At 35.9% G+C, this 14,197-nt stretch overlaps 1 pseudogene; it reads right to left on the bottom strand.

Annotated features, from left to right (window-relative positions):
• Window positions 1-292: 292 nt before the first annotated feature.
• LOC107492359 (uncharacterized) lies at window positions 293-2,775 on the bottom strand (annotated as a pseudogene).
• Window positions 2,776-14,197: the final 11,422 nt, after the last annotated feature.

The following is a 14,197-nucleotide window of genomic DNA, read 5'->3' on the forward strand; positions in this document are numbered from 1 at the left end:
GGGAGGTTAGAATCCAACAACATCTGCAGTCCTTTTCAGCCTCTGAATCAGATTTTTGCTCAGGTCCCTCAATTTCATCCAGAAAATATGAAATCACAGAAAAACACACAAACTTATAGTAAAGTCCAGAAAAGTGAATTTTAACTAAAAACTAATAAAAATATAATAAAAACTAACTAAAACATATTAAAAACATACTAAAAACAATGCCAAAAAGTGTATAAATTATCCGCTCATCAAACATCACAAATATAAAGAAAATAACATAACATCATCCTAAAAAATATAAAAACTAGAACAATTCATTAACGTCGTAATCATTATGTTCTCCAACATTTTGATTTCCATTAGGAGGAAAGTTGAGAAGCTCATTGAAAGCATCATCATGAAGAAGAGGAATCTCCAAATCAATCAAAGGACTCTCATCTTTACCTCCATCTTCTTGAGGGGCTAAGTTTACATCATTTTGTGTGTCAAACTCCTCCAAATTTTCCATCATATTTTCATCTTCCACAATCCATTCTTCATCTGAATCCAAGTCTTCAAGACTATAGTCAGCAGTATTTCTTGATGGCTTCTTCCTTGCCAATCTTAAATTGGTCATCACAAAAACAACGTCATTTTTTGTACTTGTCTTCAAATGATTTCTCCTTTTCATGTGAACCTAATAATATCAAAATTTATTAACATTGATTTAAAATAAATACATATACTAATTAGAAAGTAATAGAATTGAATAATTAACTAATTCTATAATTTATAAATAAATCCCTAAACTAGTATCAAATTAAAAGTTTACCATCTCAAAAGTACTCCAATTGCGCTCACATTCCGATGAACTACAAGTCAAGCTCAACACACGGATAGCAAACTTTTGAAGTTCTGGATGTTCATCCCCATAAGAATCCCACCATTGTGAAGGTGTTTTGGGTTTGAGAGCATTCTTGGCTACATATTTACCAAAAAATTTAGCCTTACCCTTGAAATCTTCAAGTTGACTATCAATAATTGTAATGAGTGCAGGATCTCCCACAAGTATATCCAAACAATCATAAAGTCCTTTCTTAACATCATACTCAACCTTAAAATTAGGACTATAATGAATTTGTGGATTCAAATAATAGCCTGCAGCATGCAAAGGCTTAAAGAGTTGCTTGTCCCATCTTGCATCAATAATATCCCACAAAGGCTTATAACTAAAAAGAACATCGAAATAATGAATTAGACAATTACCTAATTAGTAAATAATTAAATGGTAATACTGAAAGAAAAATGTTTACTTATTACTAGTTTTATTACCTTGCTTCAACACTTTGAAAAGCATCTTTAATTTTTTCTTTAGCACGATCAATTTCATAATACATGTATCCCATAGCTGGTTTTCCCTCTGAATCCACTATACAGAGCACATGAAGAAGAGGATAAGCACCTCTCAAGCAATGGATAATGTTTTTCAAAATTTTTTTATCCAAAACAATATTTTCAATGTTTTTTCCATCCCTTGTCTTTGAACACTTGCTTGCCTTCCACTCATCCGAGATGAACATTCTAATTATTGGATTCTTTTTCTCATTAAGACTACCCAAAGTAAGGTAAGAAGTAGCAAATCGTGTCATACCTGGCCTCACCAAATCTCTTCCTTTGGTGTGTTGTTGCAAAAGGGAAATTAGAGAAGTCCTAGAATATATGTAAGTGGTAAGTCTTCTTCCTTTGGCAATGGTGTCTCTGTGAAGAGCTAGCTTCTTCTTAAAATCTTCAAGCATCAAATCAATGCAATGAGCAGCACAAAGAGTCCAATAAAGATCCTTTCTCTTTTTTATCAATATTTGTCCTGCCTTTTTGTAGTTAGCTGCATTATCAGTTACAACTTGAACCACATTCTCTTCTCCCACTTCCTCTACAACTTCATCAATCATCTTGAATATCTTTTCAGCTGTTTTGCATATATCAGAAGCATTAATCGATTTCAAGAAAACAGTTTCCTTAGGACTATTCACAAGGAAGTTGAGAATAGTTCTCCTTCTTTTATCCGTCCAACCATCTGTCATAATAGTGCATCCACTTTTTTTCCATTCAGCTTTATGTTCTTCTACTGTTAGTTTAGTTGACTCTACCTTCTTCTTCAATAATTTTCCTCTTAACTCATCATAAGAGGGTGGCTTGAATCATAATCCATGGCGAGCAACCTTCTCAAGCATGCTATGATATTCTTCAGATCTTGCAACATTAAAGGGAATAGCATTATTGTAGATGAACGAAGCAATTTTATCACACGCCTCTTCCCTTAGACCCTTCTTAAAAATAGAGTTGACTGTTGTTTGAGTGCTCACACCCCTTTTCTTAAAGAGACTTGCTGGTGTCTCTATTTCTTTTCCCTTTCTTTTCTCACCAACTAAAGCATCCCTTTCTTCTTCTACTCCTTCATCTTTACTTTGTATCTTTTTCTCAAAGTCTCTTGTCTTCTTAACCAAATTTTTTGCAAACCAACAACAATATCAAACATCTCCTTTTTAACCTCATCAGAAACACTCATACAAGGTTCAACATCTTTTTTTGTTCATGCCAAATGATGTTTCAACCTATACACTCCTCCTGTCACAACCTTATCACAATACTTACATTTTTTTTCTTGGCATCTCCATCAATAGAAATCCCATGCTTCCAAGCTTTATCACTCCTATTTCCTGGAGTATTTTTAGCGATCTTCTCGGATGCACCACCACCAACAGTTTTAGCTCCAGTATTATTTCCACCATTATTCACATTTGAAGCCATTTCAAACCTAAATAAATAGAAGAAAACAATTAATTCCTTAAGACTAAACTATGGCTTTTGAAGTGATGATATAGTATTAATTTTTTTCGAGGGAGGGGGCTTAAAGCCCCAAATATAGTAGTAATAAACAAATAATATAGTACATTAATAAAATTTGAACAATTTGATATACAGCAAACTAATGAATACATTATCAAGTGAGAATACTTAAATATTATTATAAAAAATGCAACAAATTCACATAATTTTCAAAAGAAAATGGTGCAATATATATCAAATTCACTACACAAAGGCTTATATGGTCCAATAAATTTCAGGATTTATGAAACATCATAACCAAAAATAACTTATTAAGAAAACTCCATAGCCACAATTTGAACAGATCATGAACATGAACCCCAAAATATTTGTTTCATCCATGCCTAGCTAGCTAGCATTAAAAAGAAAATAAAATTATATTGAACATTACCAAAGATATGAACGTGTTCCTTGTAACATAAATTCTTATCTATACTCTCAAATACATCAATTGGAGCAACTAATTACCAATTACAACACAAGAGCTAAATATGCTAAATATTAATACACAATTACACAAAGGCCTATATAAATATCGGATATTGTCACTAGTTTCATTAAATAGTTAACAATCCTTAACAAGATGGAATTATAAATTTTCTTCTAGAACAAACTTATATATAAAAGTATATATATCTACTAATGCTAGTCAATTGAACAAATAAACATACATGGCACTATTATCTAAATACTAACATAAATGATCTTTATTTTAATCAATAACTTTGTTCTATTATCTACTATCTAATAATATAGTTGGTATAAGAAACTCCAATTTGATGTCAGCAAGTTCACAATTGAGAGTAGATTATATTACTTATTTGATTTGTAGTAGCAAGCTTAAACTCTATTTTAATTATTTGAGAAGCTTACCTCAGAGTCTTTAAATTTGAGAGTTGAGAACTTGAGATACTTCACTGGATTTATTAACTTTGAGAAGCAGCAGGCCAGCAGCTGCAATCTTTCTCACATATCCACGAAGTGATATTAGCAAAAGTATTTTTCATAATAAAAAAGAAAGAACAAATAAAATTGATACCACAATTCTTATTCATATCCAACAACAACTAAATTGAAGTATTGAAATTAAATAGAGCATATAGTTAAAACTTAAAATAAAGTTTAAACATTCATAAGTAAAGTATATAAATGAATATATAATTAACTTTGTTACTATGTAATGTAAGCATTTAGGCTTTATCCTGTAGCAATAGAAATATATCACTCTTTGATCTTTGTGAATTGTGAATAACAATAACAAGTAAAGCATATGCACCTAAATCCTGATGTCCTAATCCCGATTCCCAAATTCCCAATATTTATAAGTGTATCATATGATTCATATCATATTGGTAATGAGGCAACTATAATTTATTTGCTAATTTCTTGAATATAATGATGGTAAAGAAATTAAAATCAAGAAGCATGAGAAGGAGTTGAGGATCTTACATGCACAAAGCAGAGTTGAAGATGCTAACTTGTCATGGAGAAGGCAACAATGGCAGAATCGCAAAAGTGCAGAGTCCCAAAATAAAAACCATAAAAGTGCAGAACTAGAATGCGATAGGTTAGGGAAGTGGGAGTCAGACAGTCAGGGAGAGTAGAAGAGTGACAGGGAGGTTACAGTATTTCAAATTAAAACTGAAATTGAAAAGATTGAATTAAGGCGGTGAAGAAATCGAAGGGTTTTTTGGTTAGATCCGGGTTGGGCCAGGCAGTTCATCCCAAACCCATTGCTATTCATCTCCTAAATTGTTTCGCTTTTGACGCGGGGGAGACGAAGACGATTTCACGATCCTACGATCTTCCACGGCGATTCTATGTTTTTGAGATTTATCAGGAACGGAAGTAGAAATAGACACGCACAACAGTTGCAGGAACGTAGAATCGTCCGTTTCTACGATTAAAGATGCAATTTTTGCTACCTTGGTTGAAGTGCAACATTCACATTTCATTCAATACGCATATATGCAATCATACTCAGCCATAATCAATAATGGCTCCCCCATAACTCGGTAATAACTCAGCCATCCGGCTCATAATTCATTCCATATCCAGCCAATTTATTAACAAATATAGCCCATCGGCTCATGGCAGATAAAGCACTTCCACTGCCATCCTCCGTATCTCATACAATCATCTTTGATCATCATTGATCATTAGTTATCCCTTTTCTTCATTCACAAGTTATCACACTCCCTAGCTCCTTTCTCATTGCTAGGCATATCATAATGATTTAAGACATAAGGGGTGAGATCGGAGGCCTAGAAGTATGAAATTTGGCTTTGAAAACTCAAAAATTAACTTTGGAGAGAAAACAGGGTCAGCCGTACGCGTCGTCCACGCGTACGCGTGGAAAAGCCAAAAAGTCCATCGACGCGTATGCGTCGCCTACGCGTACGCGTGGATGGAAAAACAACCAAGTGACACCTACGTGTTAGCCACGCATACACGTGGGTGCGTTTATACCCCACGCACAAAACTGGCACAATTCTCGCACAACTCTCGGGAATTTGGCTAGGCATTTGGTGCAGCTCACCGACGCGTACGCGTCGGTCACGTGCATGCATGGGTAGTGAAAACGACGCGTATGCATCGCGTCGGCCACACCTACGCGTGGGTGCGCGTTCTGCAAAAAATTTCTAAGTTAAAACTGCAAAATTCACAGATTCAAACCCCAATCTTCCGACGGACATAACGCATTCGTTTCAAATCATTTTTCGCCCGTTCTTCGAACGACATGAACATCCCGAATTCAATTTTATTTCTAAACAAGTTTGGCACAAAACAGGGATCCAGAGTCCAAGTTATGCTCCACCAAGGTATGCCCAAAATCCACATTTTCATACAAAATCACAAAGTGCCCTTTTCAAAACAAACCAATTTCAACCTTTTTCAAGATCAACCAAAACATACCAATTTCAACCCTTTTTGAAATCAACCCAAAACATACCAAAAATCAACCTCAAGCCTCCTCAACTCATACATTAACATTTTCATCAAAATAACAAAACACCATCCCATCATTTTAATCCTTCTCACTCAATTAACTCAATCTCAAACAAAATTTTATGTCATATACTCTTTCTCATACCAATTTCCAACAACACCATTTTCAATCAACTATCATTACACATGATCAATATCATACTCACCATCCACATAGTTTCACCCATAATTCAACCTCAATCAATTATTAAGCATATATCACAACATGCATATCTCTCATGCATCATACCATCAAGGCATCAATATTCATAATCACATATATGACCACACCATATATCACAAACATTCAACAACATCAATAATTCAATTTCTATCTTAGTGCCTCTAGCGTAAGTTTTCACACCACATTACATTTTAGATATAGAAAATTGAGACCATACCTTAGCCATTTTTTTCGCTCAACTGGAGCACTTCCAAATCACTTGTGCTCAAGGTCTCAAGGTCTCAACACCTCTAAGAACAGATTTTTACCCACCAAAGCCTTTTTTCAAGCTTTCCAAAATCTCAATCAAGCTTCAATATTCACATACACACTACCTAAGCCACAATTATCATACCCAAACACAACATCTCAATACCTAAACATCATAAAATAACAAATTACACTAGGGTTGAGAATCTTACTACACCCAAGGTTCAAGGAGACAAGATTAATCTTCTCCTTCAAGAGAGTTGGGTCCTATAATATCAAAGAGCCCAAAATCTCAACACTTTTCACCCAAAAATTTGAAATTAAGGGATGAAGAACTGAGATGAAATCATGGCTTACTGACGAACGGATTCTTGAATGGTCTAGAATTTCACAATTAAGTTATCATTGAAAGTATAGCTTCTAAACCAACAAGAATCCTTTCGTACAAAAGATTGTTTGTCACAAGTAACAAACCCCTAGTAAAACTAATAACCGAAGTATTTAAATCTCGGGTCGTCTCTCAAGGAATTGCAGGGAAGTATTCTTGTTATTGGTTATGTAAAGGTATATTTTGGATTTTTTAAGATAAAAAGCAAGAATAGTAAGTGGCAAAAAGAATAAACTTATAACTAGAAAAGCTCTTGGCAAGGAGAGGATTAATCGAAAGTTCTATCATTGTTGGATTTCCCAAAATTAATAATAATAGGTTGCTGTTTCTACTTGGTTATCCTTTACCGTATAAAGAAAAGTTAAGTTGAGAGCCAACTTCTATTCACAAGTCCTAATCCTTTCCCTTGGGAAGGATTAGGTTAGAGACTAGAAAGCCAGCCAACAACTTCCAATTACCTATTAACTCTTGAGTCTTTCAACTCAAGGGTCTCCAAATATTAATCAACTCCAAGGCCTAAAGGAGAGAAATCTAAATTAAATTGAAAGCATCAATAATATAAATTGAAGAAAGCAATAATAAATCTTAAATACCTCAATTTTTATTAAATATAAAATCAAATCTAACATGGAAATTCAAAAATTAAAGTAATAGAATAAATAAAAGTAGAAGAGAAACTAAATTAAAGGAACATTGAACCTAGAATTGGGAAGAAATAGCCTAAAACTAATAGAAATCCTAAATCCTAAAACCTAGAGAGAGGAGAGAGCCTCTCTCTCTAAAAACTACATCTAGAACCTAAAATTATGAAAAGTGAGAAGTCCCATTGATTCCTCTACTCTGCAGCCTCTAATCTGTGTTTTCTGGGCCAAGAACTGGGTCAAAAATAGCCCATAAATTGCTGGGGACGATTTCTGGGTCACTGAATTTTCTGTAGAACAAATCACGCGTGCGCATCGATTAGCTGTACCGCCACTATGGCAAATTATATATCATTTCGAAGCCCTGAACGTTAGATTTTCAACGCAACTAAAGCCGCCTCATTTGGATTTCTTTAGCTCAAGTTACAATCGATTGAGTACGAAGAGGTCATGGCTGACAACATTAGCAATTCCCTCAATTTTTTGTATTCTTTCCACTTTTGCATGCTTCTTTTCCATCCTCTAAGCCATTCCTGCCCTATAAACCCTGAAATCACTTAACACACATATCAAGGCATCAAATGGTATTAAGAGAGGATTAAGATTAGAAAAATTAAGGCCAAAGAAGCATGTTTCCAATCATAGCACAAAATCAGGAAGGAAAATGTAAAATATGCAATTTATATGAATAAGTGTGAGAATAGTGGATAAAATCCACTCAATTAAGCACAATATGTACCGCAAAATAGTGGTGCATCAAATCTCCCCACACTTAAACATTAGCATGTCCTCATGCTAAGCTCAAGAGAAGCTATAAGAGTGAAGATGAATGGTAGAAAGTATGAGATGCAACCTATAAATGCAACTATATGCTAAGATATTTCTGTCTACTTGGTTAAAAGTAAATAAGCTCTTCAAGACAAACATAAATCAGATTTCACTAATTCAAATTATACAATAAAAGAAAAGTAAACTTGTAAGAAGATAGCTCATGAAAGCAGGAAACATAGAATCAAGCATTGAACCCTCACAGGAAGTGTATATGCACTCTAATCTCTCAAGTGTCTAGGGTCAATCACTCTACTCTTCTCTAATCAGGCTTTCTAAAACTTTGTTCTTCATCTAACCAATCAACAAGTATTTAGTATACCAATCCAAATATCATGAGGTATTTTCAAGGTTGTAATGGGGCTAAGGTAAGGGTAAGGATATATGTATGGCCAAGTGAGCTAAAGTATGAATCTTTGATTAACCCAAGCTCTCACCTAACACACATACACACTCTATGTAACTCTAAAATCATGCCTAGCTACCCAAAATTTTCACTTTTGCATTACATACTCATGTATCAACTTTTCTTTAATTTTATCACATATGCATTGATCGTTTATTAAACTTAACATTGGGGTAATTTTGTCCCCTTATTCACTTATTTACTTAATTATTTGAATATTTTTGGTTTTTCTCCCTTTTTTTGAAAGCAAACATAACATATCAATGCACATGAGTTTTTAATTTTTCTGGTCTCATATGAGTAGGTACCCAAATTCCCAATATTTTGTCAATAAAACACTGTTATACTTTCATCAACCCAAGTTCCCACAGTTTCCCACACTTAATTGACACATAACCTCTAACTTAAGCTAACCAAAGATTCATTTGGGGTAATTAATTATTTTTTCCGCTTAAGGCTAGTGATGTGGTAAAATATAGAATAAACGGGGGATTAAAAGGCTTAAGGTGGAAAACAAAGGTGATTGAAAGGGTAGGCTATTTAGGATTAGTGAGCTAACAACAAATGATGACCTCAATCATATGCAAGCATGTAAATACACTAAACAATGGACATATAGAATGAAACAAAATATAGATTACAATCATAGAGAAGAAAACACACAAGAATAAAAATTTATGGCTAAATAATGTAACCATATAATTAAGCTCAAGTCTCACAGGTTGTGTGTTCTTAGCTATAAACTATGTTCCAAATAAAATTTTTTTCAAACAAGTTTAACAAAAAAGTTTTAATTCAAATTAGTGAAATACCTTAAAAAGTTTCTTGAAAAAGAATTAATCATTTCAACCAAGTAACGATAATATATGCACAAAATCAAACAAACATGCAATTAAACATGCAAATGCAACAATGAACTAACAAAAAAAAAAACAAAAATTGGTGTTGAAAAGAAAGTGACTAACCCACGGAGATCGGTATCGACCTCCTCACACTTAAAGATTGCACCATCCTCGGTGCATGCTGAGATGTGCAAGTGGACGGGTTGTGAGCTACAACTACTGCGCTTACTCCAAAGAATGCGCATATGGACTTGTTTGTCTCCCCATTAAGAAGCTTTTCCTTTTTTTTTCTCTTGGTGGCCATCTTGAAAAAGGAAGAAAGGAAAGGGACATGTAATTCAAATAGCTAGAACCGGGAGGAGGAAAGTCCAAGTGATAATCAATGCCAAGGTAAAAGATAATGTCTTAAATACATGGTTGCGACTACATACAAATAGGACATTAATTGAAGTCAATGAAGGCATTTTAGAGCAACTAGATACAAGAGGTTTAAAAGCATGCAAGCGAAGGCATGAGAAGTATAACTCAAACATCAAGTAATAAATGTGCCAAATAAAAGAGTATTTGTGATGATGACAATTGTGAATGATAATCCCAATTACATGTGGAATGCAAGTGTTTGGAAAAAGAGGCATTTCAAGTAAAATAGGAGTAAAACAAAATAGAGTTCAAGATGCCATAGGCTTTTTCACAAATACTTAGTGAGCAAGTTAAAGTAGGAATGAAAATAATATAATCCAAATGTATATGAGAGCCAAATTGAAGTATCAATTGTCAAATCACTCCTCATAATATTCACAAGCTCAGTTACAATAAGGTAGAACCCAAATAAAGCTCCAACACCAACATAAAAATGCATGAAAATGAAAAAGAAAGAAAAGGAAACCATAAATAATTAAGCTAAAAGAAAATTTAGAAGAAAGAAAAATAATTAAATACAGTAATTAAAAGATGAATGAAAGAAAGAATAGAGGGGAGGAAAAAAAGTGTGAAAGGTAAAATAAGAAGAATGCAGAAGAGATGAGGAAGGAGAAGAAGAAAGAATGAGGATTTGAAAAGAAAAGAAAAGAAAACTGATTAGGCGGCGCGCTGCGTGCAAGGTGCACGGCGCTAGTGATGCGGACGCGTCACCCACGTGGACGCGTCACCCACGCGGACGCGTGGGTGAGTGTATAGGGGAGGGACGCGGAAGCGTCCATCACGCGCACGCGTGATTAGGGATCGTGCAAAACGCACGAAGCCATCCACACTCCCGCACAACTCTCTGTGCGAAAACCCAATAACGCCGATTTATACACCCATGCGTATGCGTCATGCACGCGTACGCGCGGGTCAGGTTATGCGTGAGGCACCGTCCTGGCACCGTTCCGGCACAACTTGCTGCCCATATTTAATATTTGTGGACCCAAATATGACGCGTACACGTCATGGACGCTCGCGCGTGGATGTGTCTCTCTTTTTTTTAACGCAGAATGCATGTGAAGATGCAGAATGAATGAATGAATGAATGAACAATAATAAAAATAAAACAAAATAAAACTAAGAATGAAAAGGAACGATCATACCATGGTGGGTTGTCTCCCACCTAGCACTTTTAGTTAAAGTCCTTAAGTTGGACATGTGGTGAGCTCCTTGTCATGGCGGCTTGTGCTTGAACTCGTCCAGGAATCTCAACCAATGTTTGTAATTCCCATGGCCTCCGGGATCCCACACTAGTTGCATAAAGCCTTCAAGAAAGTTAAAACAAGTGACAAGGCTCCAGGAGTGTTAATTGTTAGAATGAATTTCGGGGTCCCGAACCTTGCTTTTGCACTCGTCTTCTTGTTTATCATCATGATTCCATCCGGGTGGTTCAGCCTTGGAATTCTCATTTAAGCGCCTAGACATCCTCCTAGACCCAATCGATTGAGAATTATACCAATCCTTGCACTTCAACTTGGAGCATACAACCATATTTAACCTTGCATGACAACTCCAACCATTAACCAACTTCCTCTTACTCTTAACGCCACAAAGGGCTCTAAGTTGCCCATCCGTCTCAAGCAAAGCATATTCAAGTGGGCTAATTAAGCTTAGAGATGAAAGATTTACCCACTTGAATGAAGGAATGGTGGTGATGGCTTTGGGGTAGAGGTCTCCAACAACTTTGGCAAGGTGATTTCCAGCTCCATTTCCTTGAGCTCTTCCTTGACAACTTCTACCTCTTTGCAAGCCTCTTCAACTACAACTGCTTCCTCTTGGTAGCTATCTTCCAATTCAATCTCTTCTTCATTGCCTACCAAGGGCATGGGAGGTTGTGCTTCTTCTTCTTTAATCTACATCTCTTTGTCAACCTCTGCAAAGTCTTCAACCACGATATGCCTTGGAGGTTGTACACCATTCGCAACATCAATTTCAAGCGTCTTAGAAGGAGGCTCAATGAGTTGACCTTCCCATGGAGGTTCCGCATCTCCTAACTTCTCAACCACTTCCTCTTTATCTATTGCGGCTTCGTCCAGTTGTTTTAGTATAAACTCGTACTCCTCCTTGATGATTTCCTTTCTATGACAACTCCCTTCAACTACTCCTTCATCTTCAAGGGTCTCTCCTACCTCCATATTTTGGGCCTCCTCTTGCTCCTCTAGAAATAAGGCCGCGCGTAACTGATCCATTGTGATTGCGTCCCTAAGACGAACCCTTATCTCTTGTTCCATGCCAATAACATCATTGTGATCATGTTGCTCTTAGATTGATGGATATGGGTATTCCTGCACGGAGGGTAGCGGTGCACTGAAGCTTGAGGGTTGAATATTGGAGGTGGAGGGTTGGTCCATGCGGGATATAAGATTTTAGAGTTTAGAGGTGAGACCAATGAGAGAGATAAGTGTGTTCTCCATGGAGGTTTGGGGTGGATAGGAGGGTTCATTTGTTAGGACAAAGGGCTCATAACACGGAGGTGGTTCCTCTTGATAAGGATATGGAGATGGTGTACATTGAGATTGTGGTTCTAGATATGGCTCATAAGGCTCTTAGTATGGTGGGTAAGGATTAGGGTCATATGGGGGTGTTTGGTGGTAAGGTGCTTATGAGTATGATGGTTCAAAGTTATGGTGAGGAGGTGGTTCATAAGCATACGGTGGGGCTTGTTGGTAACTATAAGGGGGCCCACCATATCCATCATCTTGGTATGCACCCTGGAATGGCTCTTGACCATAGCAATTCGGTGGAGGTTGGTTGTCAAGAATAGGTCCACCATAGCTATTGTCTTGGTATGCATCACAGAATGGTTGTTGGTTATAGCGCATTGGAGGGGGTTGTTGCCAAAAGGGTTGATCAAATCCTTGTGGCTCCTCCCATCTTTGATTGTCCCAACCTTGATACATGTTCTCATTATAGCTTCCATTCCCTACAACAACATTGGAACCAAACTAATAGCGAAAGGGGTGAGAATTCATAACAGTTAAAGAAAATAAAAATAGAAACTAGTAAAAATAAGCAACTAAGTCCTAAACTAACAAAAACTAACAAACAAGCAAAAAGCAAATATTTATAATAACTAATAATAAGGCACACGTTTGTAATTCTCTGGCAACGGCGCCATTTTGACGAACGGATTCTTGCATGGTCTAGAATTTCACAATTAAGTTCTCGTTGAAAGTATAGCTTCTAAACCAACAAGAATCCTTTCATACAAAAGATTGTTTGTCACAAGTAACAAACCCCTAGTAAAATTAATAACCAAAGTATTTAAACCTCGAGTCGTCTCTCAAGGAATTACAGGGAAGTGTTCTTTTTATTGGTTATGTAAAGGTATATTTTGGGGTTTTTTTTAAGATAAAAAGTAAGAATAGTAAATGGAAAAAGGAATAAACTAATAACTAGAAAAGCTCTTGGCAAGGAGAGGATTAATCGAAAGTTATATCCTTGTTGAATTTTCCAAGATTAATAATAATAGGTTGCTGTTTCTACTTGGTTATCCTTTACCGTATAAAGGAAAGTTAAGCCAACTTCTATTCACAAGTCCTAATCCTTTCCCTTGGGAAGGATTAGGTTAGAGACTAGAAAGCCAGCCAACAACTTCCAATTACCTATTAACTCTTGAGTCTTCCAACTCAAGGGTCTCCAAATATTAATCAACTTCAAGGCCAAAAGGAGAGAAATCTAAATTAAATTGAAAGCATCAATAATATAAATTGAAGAAAGCAATCATAAATTTGAAATACCTCAATTTTCATTAAATATAAAATCAAATCTAACATGGGAATTCATAAATTAAAGTAATAGAATAAATAAAAGTAGAAGAGAAACTAAATTAGAGGAACATTGAACCTAGAATTGGGAAGAAATAGCCTAAAACTAATAGAAATCCTAAATCCTAAAACCTAGAGAGAGAAGAGAGCCTCTCTCTCTAGAAACTATATCTAAAACCTAAAATTATGAAAAGTGAGAAGTCCCCTTGATTCCTCCTCTCTGCAGCCTCTAATATGTATTTTCTGGGTCAAAAATAGCCCATAAATCGCTGGGGACGATTTCTGGGTCGCTGAATTTTTTGTAGAACAAATCACGCGTGCGCATCGCTTAGCTGTACCGCCACTATGGCAAATTATATATCATTTCGAAGCCCCGAACGTTAGATTTCCAACGTAACTGGAGCTGCCTCATTTGGATTTCTGTAGCTCAAGTTATGATCGATTGAGTATGAAGAGGTCATGGCTGACAACATTAGCAATTCCCTCAATTTCTTGTATTCCTTCCACTTTTGCATGCTTCTTTTCCATCCTCTAAGCCATTCCCGCGCTATAAATCCTGAAATCACTTAACACACATATCAAGGCATCA

The sequence above is a fragment of the Arachis duranensis genome, chromosome 1, assembly GCF_000817695.3.
Source record: "Arachis duranensis cultivar V14167 chromosome 1, aradu.V14167.gnm2.J7QH, whole genome shotgun sequence".
NCBI lineage: Eukaryota > Viridiplantae > Streptophyta > Magnoliopsida > Fabales > Fabaceae > Arachis > Arachis duranensis.